The 13,987-nt window shown below is 42.6% G+C and overlaps 1 long non-coding RNA gene across 1 annotated transcript in view; it reads left to right on the top strand.

Moving 5' to 3' along the window:
- Positions 1–13,987, top strand: part of LOC103159724 — a 50,988-nt gene that overhangs the window by 35,014 nt on the left and 1,987 nt on the right. The gene's annotated exons all lie outside the window — the stretch shown is intronic.

Genomic DNA, 13,987 nt, shown 5'->3' with positions numbered 1-13,987 from the left:
TTTCCTGGATATTTTGTGTTAGGGGTTTATTGGACTTAAGATTTTCTTTGGTTCATGAGTCTATTTCTCCGAGTGTATCTTCAACTCCTGAGATTCTCTCTTCCATCTCTTGTATTCTGTTGGTTATGCTTGCATCTGTAGTTCCTGATCATTTACCCGGCTTTTCTATTTCCAGCATTCCCTCAGATTGTGCTTTCTTTATTGTCTCTATTTCAGTTTTTAGGTCTTGAACTGTTTCCTTGAGAGATTTGTTAATATCTTGTATTTTTGGTTTGTTTTTTCTTCCATTTCTTTAAGGGATTTTCTTATGTCCTCTTTGGGGTCCTCTATCATTTTCATGAAGATGTTTTTAAGGTCAATCTCTTCTGCTTCATCTGCATTGTGATGTTCAGGTCTTGCTGGTGTATGGTCCCTAGTCTCTGGTCTTATTGTCATATGGGTTTTCTTTTGTTGAATGTGCTTTTACATTGTCCTCTTCTCATCCTTTCTTCTGGTGGGTGTAGCAGGAGTCTCTTCCTCTCCTGGTGGGTATGGGACCAAGGTTCCCTTCTGGTAGATGCAAACAGATCCAATACTGATGGGGAATGTACTGTGTATGTTCATCTTATTGATTATTGAATAAAATACTGTTTGTCCAATGAGACAGCAAGTTAGACAGGACTAGAAGTCAAAGAGGATTCTGGGAAATGTAGTAGAGAAGTGGTGATCCGGGCAGAAAGTGACATAGCAAGGAGACTCATATTTAAGCAAGGAGAAACAGGAAGTGTCCCCATTCCCCTACACCTCCTTCAGTGGCACCATGTGAGCCACCAGCAAGAGAGGGTGCCAGCGGAAGGCATCATCTATAAGTCTTATAAAATATATAGATTTATGATAATTAAGACTGAGCTAACAGATGAGAATCCTAGTCATTGGCCAAGCAGCATTTGAACCTAATACAAGTGTCTGTGTATTAATTTAGGCCCTAACTCAGGTGGGCAGCTGCCATAAAGCGCACACGTGGTGGTGGGGCTCGGCGGCTTTTGGCGGAAAGATTTATCATAACACAATACTCTGATGTCTGTCCTCTTCTGGTGGATGGAGGTGGCACTGTTACCGGGTCCTCGGAAGTGTCCAGGTGTGTTGGATCCTCCTTCGGAGTTCAGATCTGGTGTGCAGAGCCCTGGCGTCAGGTGTCCTTACTTTTATTGCCCATGTTTGTGGGGTGGGGGTGTTACACAGAAACCACTGACTATGTATGCATGTTTGGGGGTGGGTTATACAGAAACCACTGACTCTGCTGTTGTCTTTAAATGCTATCCCTATTTTGTTCCCTAGCAGTTTCATTGCTTCAGGATTCAGTTAGGTCTTCAGTCCATTTTAAGGTGATTTTTGTAGAGGATGAGAGCTAAGTACAACTCTTAAATCAATGTCCCAGCATTTATTGCCAACATCAACCTTTCTCTATTGTATGCATTGGGCACTTTAGTTAAAACAATTGGTTTTTTTTCCTGGAATCTCAATTTTGTTCTGTTGGTCAATGCATTTGTTTTTATGAGTACCATACTGTTTTGGTTACTGTGGCTCTGCAGTATGTTTCAAATCAGGTATTACGGTGCCTAAGGCTTTATTCATTTTTGTTCTAGACTATTTCAGCCATCTTGAGTGGCTTGTAGATCTGTTTTAGAAATTATTTTTCTAGTTCTGTAAAGAAATTCTTGGCATTTTACTGAGAATGTGTTGACTCTCAAGTGTTAATAGTGTGGGTATCTGACAAGATTAAGATTATTCAAGAGTAATTCCTCCAATCCAGTTTTCATTTTGTGTGTGTGTGGGGGGGCATGTGGGCGTGTGGGCGTGTGGGTGTGTGCATGTACAACATCAATCTAGTTCACCGCATTTTTTTCTAATTTTTTGTGGGTTGTTTTTGTAATTTTTGTTGTAGATGCCTTTCATTTCTATGGTTAGATATATTCCTAGATACTTAATTTTTTTGTAGCTGTTGTGAATGGGAATGCTTTCATGCTTTTTTTCTTAAAGTGTCTTTCATTACTGCAAAATATGTCAGTTATTTCATATCATATATTGATTTGCGTCTTGAAACTTGACCAAATTTGTTTGTTTATCCAGCTTTTTGGTAGAGTCATTTGGTTTTTCTCTGTATAGATCATGCCATTTGGAAACAGGGATACTTTTACTTCCCCCCTTCCTACTGGGATTCCTTTTCTCTCTCTCTCTTTACTAAGTGCTCTGATTAAGAAAGACTTCAGTAGAAACATCCAATCAAAGCAGTGAGGACTATCCACACCTTTGTCTTGTACTTGATCTTGCTTTCAATTTTTCCCCATTGAGTACGATGCTGACAGAAGGACCGTCACCCAAAGGCTTTATGATGAGTAAAAGCTCTGTACACCAAATTTCTTCAGTTTTTTTTTATCAAGGGATATTGAATTGTATCAAAATTTTTCTGAATCTTTTGAGATGATCTTTTGGTTTTTTCTGCATGTTTTGAGATGGGTTTTATCCTTCATTTTATTGATGTCATATTTATCCATTCATTTGTATACCCCCAGGATAGATAAACATTGATCATGGTGAATATTCTGCTAGTATTTTCTTGAGGAACTTTTCATCTATGTTCATAAAGGGTATTTGTCTACAGTTTTCTTCTGTATTGTTCCTTTGAGGGTTTTTAATGTAGTTGTTTAACTAATGACATTTGGCATTTTATGCTTTATTGGTAATTTGTAATTTTTTGATAAAATGTTGATTCAGCTTATTTTAAAGCTGACTTGTTGGTGTGACTAAAAAGGTCTAGAAGTTCGCTAGATAGTCTAGAATCAAGACCAATGCAAAATAGGTGTTTTGTGAATACTTCCACTTTCTCACTAGTTCATTTTACTACAGCTAACCTTTAAAGGACCTTAAATTCCAAGAGAATTCACATTACACTTTTATATGGTTTGTAATTTTTGGTCCTAATTCTTTTTTCTTTTTGCATAACTCAAGAGCACAGAATTTTTTTCTATATTTTCTTTTAGAATTTTTTTCTTCTTTTTGAATTTTTATGGTTTTTCTATATTATGATTCCATCTGTAGTCTGCTTGCATTAATCTTTATTGGTAAATTGCAATGATAAAGATTCTATGGCAAATGGCAAAGGATTTTGTATTGAGTCATCCACTTGTTCTGGTCCAGTTATCAACTGGTTATAGTTGTACATGTTGGTCTATTTTGAAATGAGAACTTGGTTACACTGACCTCTTTTTTAGTTTTTATGAAAATGCAGTACTGGTTGGTTACTGTTATTGCAAGGTAAGTAATAGAAATCCTTTTTATTTCCTCTCAGAATATCTGACTACCCTCACTCCATTGATTTTACCATGAAGATCTCCTCAGATTTTTGTTGGAATTGCAACAAATCTATAGATCATCTAAGTTGAGGTGGCATCTAGATAATGAGGATTTTAATCCATGGGCATCCATTTCCCTTCATCAATTTCTCTTAGCGGTATTTACTGTACCCTTTGGGTATACTTTTTGTTAAATCTAACTAAATCAATTTTGGGATAACTACTGTAATTCTTTTAAAAATCTCTACCTGTTGCTAGTATATAGGATCCAATAGATTGGTACGCTGCCTTTTCACCCTGTAATCTTGTCTAACTCTCTAATCATTTTAGTACTTTTGGCAGGGGTTGCAGCGGGGCGGGGGGCTCCTTATTGCAGTTCACATGGCGGACACCTTGACAAGGTCAGTCCACTTCATTCCCCTCTCACAATGATGTCGCTGTACTGCAATGACGAATTAAAATAGTGGTGGCGGACACCTTGTTCTTGCTCTTGGTTTGGGAAAAGTCTCCTTTAGCATGCAATGTCCTAGTGGCTGTTCACAGACAGGCTTTCTCAATTACTCTTTGACGCTTTTCTCATCAAGGGGCAGTATGCTTTACCAAGTACACTTTCTTTTTTAGTCTCTACTATAATTTGGTACAGAACAGTTCTAGCCTTTAAAAACCACACCTCTGTGTTTCGCGATCTTAAAGAGTCACTTGGTGAAGAGCTTGAGCATATGTCCTGGTTGGTTTCTGGGTATCCTATGGTTTTGTTGCCATGGCATTTAGACATTACCATGCCCTCAGGCTTTGCAATAGAAATGTGATAGTTTTATTTCATGCTGACTTTGCATCTAAAAAATTATCTGAATCTTCTTCTATACTCTAATAATTCATTACTGAATTTTTTGGGGTTCTGTTACAATAAATCCTTCCGCCAAAAGCCTCCCGAGCCCCACCGCCACGTGTGAGCTTTATGCTAGCCGCCCGCCCGAGTTAGGGCCCAAATGAATACACAGAAACTTGTATTAGGTTCAAATGCTGCTTGGCCAATGACTAAGATTCTCATCTGTTAGCTCAGTCTTAATTATTATAAATCTATATATTTTATAAGACTTATCTTATCGGATGCCTTATTGGTGTCCCTCCTTGCCGGTGGATCACATTGTGCCACTGGAGAAGGAGCAGAGGGGAAAAGGGGGACACTTCCTGTTTCTCCTTCTTTAAATATGAGTCTCCTTGCTATGTCACTTCCTGCTTGGATCACCACTTATCTACTACAGGGTTCCAAATGTGAGAATTTATCTGTGAATAGTAACTTTTGCAATCAGTATATATATTTAGTTTTTCAGCCCTTGCTAAGGCCTTCAGCACAAAGGTGGCTTTTCTTGTCCCTGGAGTGAGATGGGGTCATTTAAGGTCTCACTGTGAAGTCTGAAGGTTCCTATGGGAGTCTGCAAGATTCCTTTATGACTTTGAAGATACTATACTTGCTTTCTTCTGCTTTATAAAGTTTTGGGCTGTCTGGTAAAATTTTACTAATATTTTTACTTTTTTATTAGTTCAGTAGTTTACCTGCAAATATTTTTTCATCTGTAAACTAAGTCTAATTCAAAGTTGAAAGAATATATTAGACTCAAACACATTTTTATTAATCAAAATAGGAACCATTACAATAAGCATGTTTGCCAATGAGAAATAAGTTTGTTTGTTCCTGTAGCATAAAAAAATCCATACTTCAAGATTTGAAAATTATTTTCTGCACCATATTGGTCATGGGAGCATTCCCCCAAAAATGTTGTTCAGACATTTGAAGAGGTAGTGGTCAAGTGCTAAGGTGTCAGGAGAATATGCCCAGTTGGTCCAGTTTTCAAAGTGTTGGTTGTGTGGCATGTAGTTGGGTGTTGTGGAGAACTGGTCCACTCTGCTGAGCAATGCCAACTGTGGGCATTGCAATTTATCTCAGACAGGATTACTATTCACCATGATGAAACACCTGAGGGAAGCCAGGACAGGAACTCTCATGGTGCAGGAACCTGCTGAGGCCATGGAGGGTGCTGCTTACTGTCTTGCTTCGCCTGGTCTGCTCAGCCTGTTTTCTTATAGAATTTAGGACTACCAGCCAGGGATGACATCACCTGCCATGGGCTGAGCCCTCCCCATCAATCACTAATTAAGAAAATGCTCTATAGGCTTGCCTATAGCCCAATCTTATGAACCATTTTTTGATTGAGGCTCCTCACTCTCCAGTAACTCTAGCTCATGCAAAGTTGACATAAAACTAGCCATCATAATTGATCCCTTGTCACCTTGACACCCAAACACATCACCAGTAAGCCACAACCTCTCCTTTCTTATTAATCCCCAAGGTCTCACATTCACATGAATATCACAATATAAAATATACCAAATTTTAAAAGTCCCACAGTATTTAAAAATTCAAACACTTAAAAGTTCAAAATTTTAAAATACCCAAACTTTCTTTTAAAACCCAAAGTCTTTGTGAAACTCCCAAATCTCTTTTGAAAGTTTAAAGTCTCTCAACTGTGGGTTCCTAGATAGAGTGGATTTTTTTTTGTTATTGTTTTGGTTTTGTTTTTTGAGACATTATTTCCTCTGTAATAGCCCTGCTGTCCTGCAACTCTCTCTGTAGACCAGGCTGGCCTCAAACTCACAGAGATCCGCCTGCCTCTGCCTCCAGAGTGCTGGGATTAAGGTGTGCACCACTAATGCCTGGCCAGAGTGGATATTTTATATATTTTATTATCAGAGTTAGTTTCTTTACTTTGAGAAAAGTTCATCTGTATTCATAGTAAAGGTAAACTTGTAATTTCTTACCATTTCTCTTTGCACTTTGTCATGTTTTTCATTAAATTGTCTGGAGAGCCATCATCTTCTCTTTGTTCTCCCTGCAGGTGGAACAGCTGCCCCTGCAGAGACTCAGTTCTAGGTCCGGGAGTGTTTGGTAGAAATGTTTATTTTTTAAATATTTATCTTTTCAACTGTTCTACTCTGAAAGAGACAAAGATGTGCAGGCGCTGGTCAGGGACATCCTGTGTGTGTTTGCATCACTTCTCCCGAGACTCTGGAGTGAGTCCTCAGAACGTGTGTGTTTGCATCACTTCTCCCGAGACTCTGGAGTGACAGTCCTCAGAACGGGCCGGATGCCATTACTTCCTGGTGTATTCCTGTGTGCTTGTATTTTATCATATGCTGTAGTCCTGCCAGAATGCTGGGACCTCACCAGACTCCCAGGAGATCAGACCCCAGCTCCATCATTTGTGACTTCAATCAATGGGATCACAGTGCACATCCGAGTGACACGGGCCTTCCCACTGGACACAATTCCCTGGCGTTTATCCCAGCTGTGTGTGCCACTATTTCAAGCTTTTTTTTTTTTTTCAGGGGGGGGGGCTGAATTTACAACAGGTGTCTGGACTGTTTACCTGTTAATGGACATTTACATGCTTCTAGGTTGGGTTATGAGTGAAAAGCCTGTCACAAACATTTGCGTGGAGTTCCTACATGAAAAGAAATCTCTAGGTGTAGGAAGATTTATTACAGTTGCCTCTCTCTCTCTCTCTCTCTCTCTCTCTCTCTCTCTGTGTGTGTGTGTGTGTGTGTATGTGTACTCCCCCACCACTGGGAAGATTTTAAATGGCCGGCCTCAGTTCTGCTCTTGCTTTGTTACATTAAGGTTTTCCTAGGATGTTGTCAATTCATTAGGGTTTTCATGTTTATCAGCATGAAGATTATAATCACTCATTTGTCCAATTGCTGCTATTTCTGTATTCAAATTGACCTTTGAATGCCTAATACAGTTCATTCTTTTTCCTTCTTAGGACATTTCATCAGGAGATGATTTTTAAATGATGAGATTCTAAGTCTAATCAGGACTCAGCTTTCTTCATCCTGTAGATTGCTTCTCTGTGTAAGCTTTATGCCAATTTAAGGAAAAAAGAACACAAGGCAGGGCTCCCGGCAAGGGCACTATTGCTTTTGAGGCCAGGTAATTCTTTAATGGAAGGTTCTGGTATGTGCCCTGTAATCTGCTGAGAAGCATCCTTGGACTCTTGTCTACCTACGATGCTAGCCAGTCATTCCTCAGTTGTGACCCTGCCAAATGTTCTAGAGGAGGGAGAAAAACTGTTCACTAAGCCCCACAATCGCCGTTTTTCTAATGTGTCAATTTGAACACTCAGCTCATGCGTTTTCGGCTTCATTTTCTAATGTCACCTTTTTGTTGTTTAAGTTTGGGATGTCGGGAGATTCAGTGAAATTTATCTCATGAACTAGCAAATTTCAAGTATCAGTGTTCTTCCTGCTGCCCTCTGCAATCGACTTAGTCTTCCTTATTTGCTTATCGATGTGTAAGTGACTTCTGGTCCCTCTAACACAGTATCCAAAGAAAGCACTCACAGCAGACACAGGACGATGCTCATCTCCCTGGAATGTCTGCTCTCCGTGGAAATCAGGAGGTGACTGAGGTAGGACCACAGAAAGGATGTGTAGGGGGAGGGGAGGGGAGTGGGAGGACAGCAAGGAAGGAAGAATGGTGGTCTACTCTTCTAAGTCTCTGTGGCTTGGCTTAATGCAGACAAAGTAAGTGATGGAGAAAATACGGATCACCCCAAACCTGGGAAAATAACAGCATGCAGTTTGGCGATGGGCTTCAGAAGCCAAGCCCCTGGCTGGGCCCAGCTGAGCCCGCACCCGAGCCAGCACATGGACACATCCCTGAGGGCCTTTCATGTCAGCACGTCTCCAAATATTAGCCCCAGCCACCTTTCTCCCCTAAATTCTCATGTTCTATCTAAACAAATCACGCTGTGAGAAACAAAACCCCCTAAAATACACTGAAGAAAAATCCTGGCAAATTCCCAAAGCACACAGAAAACTGGGACTTGAACTACATTTCATTCTTGAATTCTCAACAGAAAGAGACTCTCGGACGGCAGCAGCATAGCCGTCATCACAGGACTTATGTGCTTAATTACAGAGAAACCCAAAGCTAATCATCGCATGCAGTGCGGCAGCCAGAGGAGCCCGTTACCATGGAAATCTCACTTTCCTTTTCTTCCTTTTTGAGCATATTTATGTGGTAGAGGAAGAGAAATGTAAACATGACAGAAAGATCAAACAAGACACGGCACAGTTTGCTGTAAATATTTTACATTATTACAAGAACACAGTAAAGAGAAGCTCTGCAGACCAATGGATGGTAATTTGTCTCTGGCAAAGAGAAAAGACCCAACTTTACAGAAATGATGAAATTGTATTTTATAAAATGTAGAAGGCCTTTTCAGAACATTCTGTGTTAGCCAAAATTCAAAGTGTATTTCTTCTGAATGTAAAATCTAACAAATAGACACGTGTTAAATTCAGATCTGAGATACAAACGGCCAAAGGTAGACAAGTAACTGCTTCATACATGTAGCTCTCACCCATTTTCAGAATTGTTTACAAAGCCAGAAAAGCCAGCATGGACCTTCAACACGTTTATAGTTGATATTTTCAGAAGCACCCTATTTCCAGTGTTTCCTTTATATACTTCACAAATATATTATTTTAAAACAACAACAACCACCACCAAGACTAAAGGTGCTTTAACCTGAAATTAAAATGCCCATACCTTGGCACTAAAGAAAACTGTAAACCACAGGGGTGCTTGGCTTACAATGCTGCTTGCAGACGGGGCACTTAGACAGCAGGTGGCTGAGGGCAGCCCTGATCCCTCAGCCTGAATTCATCTCCAAGTAGCAAGCAGAGAAACCAACTCAGAAAATTGTATTTCTCTCCATGCTCTCTGTGTGTCTGTGACAGGAAAATGATGGGGCTGACAGTCCACTGTAGTCACATGGCCTGGGCACCAATTGGGCATTTTGTTTTTTGTCTCAGTTGCTTAGATTCCTGAAGAGGTCAGAGAGGTTTTTGTGGTTCTCTGACACTGAGGCTCATTCTCTTGTATGTCTACGGATCTTTAGACCTGATGTGGCTGAATGGCTATACTTTTGGAAAGCTCTGGCATTCTAGAGCACTCACCAAAGCATCCAGACCAGACTAAGACTCAGACACAAACGATGATGCAAAGTCAACACACTGCACACTGGCATGCGTCCTCACTGGCCCCAGCTGCTCAACCATTTATCCACTGAAACGCAAGTAAAACATAAGACCCATCGGTATTTAAACAGAGGCCACGGGTGTTTGCTACAGCAGCAGCTCAGCAGGCAGCCTTGGTGGTCTATGGAGGAGGATGACGATGGAACTGTCCCACAAGAGCTATGTCCATATGGAGGCCCCGTGTCACAAGATAAAACTGGGGAACAGATACTGGGTCAATGAGGTGAAGCTGCATTAGACAAGGTATTTTGCGTCTCTGGCCACTTGGGCCAGGAATTTGAAATAAATGAACTTTTATGTCTCATTTGATGCTCAGATTGTGAACCTATAGAGAGGAAACCATCCCATTGACACTACAAAAAACAGCCAGCTCCCTTGGGATGTGTCCACACTGTGTGCGCTGGCATCTAAGGAGCGACGGGAACTCTTCTGTTGGAACTGTGCTCTCTTCGTGCTGGTTTCTGATTTCTGCTGAAGGAGAGCAATCACAGCTAGCATGGGATGGACTCTGCAGCACCCCACAGTTAATTTAAGCACAGCTACCATGTGGTGAGGATCAGGTTTGGTTCCTGACACTGTGTTTGCACTAACTAGTCTGGCATTTTTTAGGAATTAGCTGGCAAGTTTCCCCTACCCCATTCTTTGTAAGAGGAAGATCCTTAAAAAAGAAAAGGCATGGAATGGTGAGTTAACACGGTGTCAATAATAACGCGAGTCCCTCTTAGCCCCTAAGGGTTTGGATACAGGGCACTTGGAGACCTACCTGGGCCTCATGGAAGATGGGAGCTCACTTTTTGCTCTGGAATGGTTGTCAGGCAACTCGAACACCTCAGGGTGATGTGATGGGTACTCCGTGAGGGAAACAGGAACGGGAGGGAGTTTGGATTCGTGTGCGTCCCTTGTGGGTTCTGATGTTTGCCCTGGTGGGTACTGGAGGACACTTGACTTCCTGCTAGCCCAGTCTAAAATCTGCTGGGTGGCATTTACAGCCTACTTATCTGATGCTACAGAAATCCCCAACAACCAGGGAACGCAGTAGTATCTGGAAGGTGCTTTGGAAAACTATGAGGAGATCTGATGCCTTCATACAATGTTCTGGAGTATCTATTAAAAACCCAGCAGACTGGCTGACTTTGAACCCTCATAGGGCCTCTTTCTTGAAGCTTTGGAAGAGACTTAACATGATGTAACTTGAATAACTTAGATATTGCTCTTAACAAGGGTATAGAGGATACAAAATGTATCAGTCTGGAGTCATGAGTGGAAATATCGGCTGTCCAGGGCTTTACTGTATTCTGTTCCACTATTTCTTTGTGGATGGGAGGTCAGCTTACCTAGCCCAAAACAATAGGGAAGCCTTCGACCTGGGCATGCCCGCTCACAGTGGTCTTAATGTCCTTAGGAAAAAGCCCCCAAGCCCTGCTGATAAGGCTGCTCACACAACATACCTGCTCTCGCCCCCCCCCCCCCAGCATGTCATCTCCACAGGTCATCTTCACTCACAGCTGACTGTGTGCTGGGGCTTCTCAGAATAGGTCTGCACATTCCCTGTAAGGAAGGAAGCCCTGAGGAGAGACTTCTGGGTGCATAGCCAACGATTTAGGCTCTGTTCTGGTAAGGAGAAACCCTGCAAAGCTGAAGAGGACAAAGGATGGTAGCCAGCAGTCAAAACCAAGTACCGAACACTGCACCTTGTAGCTTTGCTGGACCTGACGTAGCAGGAGGGGGGAAGCACTCTATGACAGGTCTGTTTGTCACCCAGCACTCCGATCCTCCTCATCCTTACTGGCTTATCAGGGCCTAACAGATATTTGGGCACATAGTTCCCAAGAGGAGACTTGGGTAGATACTCTTGCTTGAGGATTCTTACAAGTTTGCTAATGAGGAAGCTAAACGTTAGTTTCCCATTAGTAAAGTGAAAGTCAGAGACTCTATACCGAGGTGTGCTGTATCAGTTTCCCTGTGCCTAGGAAGTGGGCTCAATCCCCACCCCCAAAGCTCCGTAGCCTTGCACTGAAGCTTCGACTTCCATACACAACGGGGTACATAAGAGACATAAGAGAAACTGTAGCAGAGACTGAAGGGGTGTTATGTTTGGTACCGTCCGGTAGGAGGTGGGCTCCGTGCTGCCCTGGCTATGGGCTTTTCCATGGGTCTCACTGATGTTCTCACTGCCCTGTCTTCCCAGAATCCTTTGTTGGATGCCTAACCCCTTACCCTGCTGCACTGTCCTCTGCCTTAGACTGTTTCCATTTTCCTCTTTCCCTTAAATGTTACTAGTGTAAAGTCAAGATATGGCTACTTCCTGACTTCCCTGGGGCTTTGCTTCCCTTCAGAGTCGGCGGCACAGCAGGGCCCCTCAGCCTGGAACTCCAGGAGCCATTCAGTTACTTACGAGTGGTCAAAGGTGTCCTAAGATGATGCGGCTGTTCTCACTTAGGAAACCTTAGCCCAGGTTAGCTTCTATTGCGTAAGAATAAGATTTGTAATGGGGTGTGAAGACTCAAGTGTTGATAACTAGTGCAAATGTGAAGAGGCTTCCGTTACTCTCATTCAGGACTGAGCACACTGGGACCAAATCTGCTGGGGGTGAAGACAGTGAATGGAACTTCACCTGGCACAGTGCCAGCTCTGGGTGGGGTGCTGAGCAGCTCTTGAGGCAGGGAGTGGCCCTGGCCCTGCCCCGGGCTCTTTTGCAGCTTTGGGGCTGATGATCTGTTTTGGGTTCTGTGGGAAGGGTTTGGTGCCTGGCAGTTTCCTGGGGCTTCCAGGGAGCACCGTCAGTCTTGTCCACTCTCCACCTGCTCCAGGGAACTGGTTCTTTCCTGGTCTGCCTCCCTGCATGCTGCAGACACGGCTCATGGGCAGTCCCACTGTGCCCCTGCTCATTACTCTTGGGCACTGCAAAGGGATAAAGAATGTCACAGCAGGGCTTTTCTCCTATCATCCCAGAATCTTCATGCCTGTCAGGATACAGAGTGAATCTAGCTCGTCCTGAATTTAATCTTTGAATCAGCAGAGAACAGTGGGGTGGTTTGTGAGGGTGAGGGTGCATTTCTCAAACTGACATAGGGCGATGACATAGTCCATCCACCATCTGTTAGAAAGTGACTTTCAAGGGGACATTTTATGGGAGCGGAAGTCTGTATCAGTAACTCACTGCAGGGTGATGTTGCCGGCTTTTAAATAAGGGTTTCTTCTTCTACGGAAATGAGTGACATTCTGCATTTTCAGAAAAAGTACACAGTCAGACATGACATGAAACTAATAAGCCTAGAAAAAATAGAAATAAAGTAAGATCTAATTAAAAATTGTGATGTTGATAGTAAGTCAGCTAAAAAGAGGTAATACTTTATTTTGATAGTGATCTGTCATGCCACGTTAATGATGGATTTTCAGATAGTCTTTGATCCCATCTTCTGAGCATACTGACACAAGAGGAACACATGTCTCTGCAGCTCTTTTTCTGTAGCGATGCTATTTTGTATGGGGGCTCTGATCTACAAATGGCAGAGTCTGTCTTCCCATGACAATCACATGTATTGACAAGAGACATGGAGAATGTCAATGGTGTAATGAATGGAGTGTGCTGGAAGAAAGAGGGCTCAGGCAGACCGCCCCCTCTCAGATGCCAACTCTTCAAGAGCACATAGCTGTAAGACAGCGTACACAGCATATCGGGATACGTTCAGGTACAGCAACTGAGACTCCTCTGGCCACGACACACAACAACTCTGTGCTTCTGTGGTCTGTGCACTCAGCCCGAGTCCCCAGTGTGTAGCGCATATTGCAACTGAAATGCACAAGTGCTGCAGAGTGATATCCGTAGAGCTAGCTAACAGACATAGGGGCTGAAATGGGAATGGATACAATCTCAGTCATAGGAAATTCCGCTTTCTAAAAATCATGCCGTGGAGATCATAGCCACTGAATGACTCCAAGCTGTAAGGATGCCTAGGAGAAGGTGCCAGCTGTGACTGGGGAATTAACTCTACTATCCCTGCTGTCTTGCAAAAAGGAGAAAGAATCCCATGGGGCATCTCCCTGTGGTCCTTGTGGCAGGAAGGGCTGAAGCGAAGTCTCACATTCACTTACGGTTTTCCTAAGAAAATGGCTTGGAGAAGACAGCTTAGGTCCCATGGGATACACAAGAGTGCCCATTCGGCAGTAAAGCTTTCTTTCTTTGAAAAACAATGAACTGCCTGTTTCTCATGAAGGCTTTCTGTGATTCAAGGTAGAAAAATACAGATGGAAAGTCAGGCTGCTCAGGGTTTCCAGCTTTCTCCCTTCTTCATGCCCAGGTGGCTGGACTGCTGGGTGTAGCTATGAGCAGGGGTAGAAGCAACTCTTGGAGAATCCATTAGTAAAATACAGATTTGTGACCAGGCTCACACCAATGATAATCTGGGGTACCACTGTTTACTGTTAATATTTAACAAAACAAATCAGAGAATTTGTGCATTTCTGCAGTCTCTCTTCCCTAAATCAACGTGTAAATCAGAACTACATGCGTGCACTTTTTGGGTATGGATTAGCCTCCTGAAGGACAT

Source organism: Cricetulus griseus, chromosome 2 (genome assembly GCF_003668045.3).
Source record: "Cricetulus griseus strain 17A/GY chromosome 2, alternate assembly CriGri-PICRH-1.0, whole genome shotgun sequence".
Classification (NCBI taxonomy): domain Eukaryota; kingdom Metazoa; phylum Chordata; class Mammalia; order Rodentia; family Cricetidae; genus Cricetulus; species Cricetulus griseus.
This window is presented reverse-complemented; position numbering and strand designations above follow the sequence as displayed.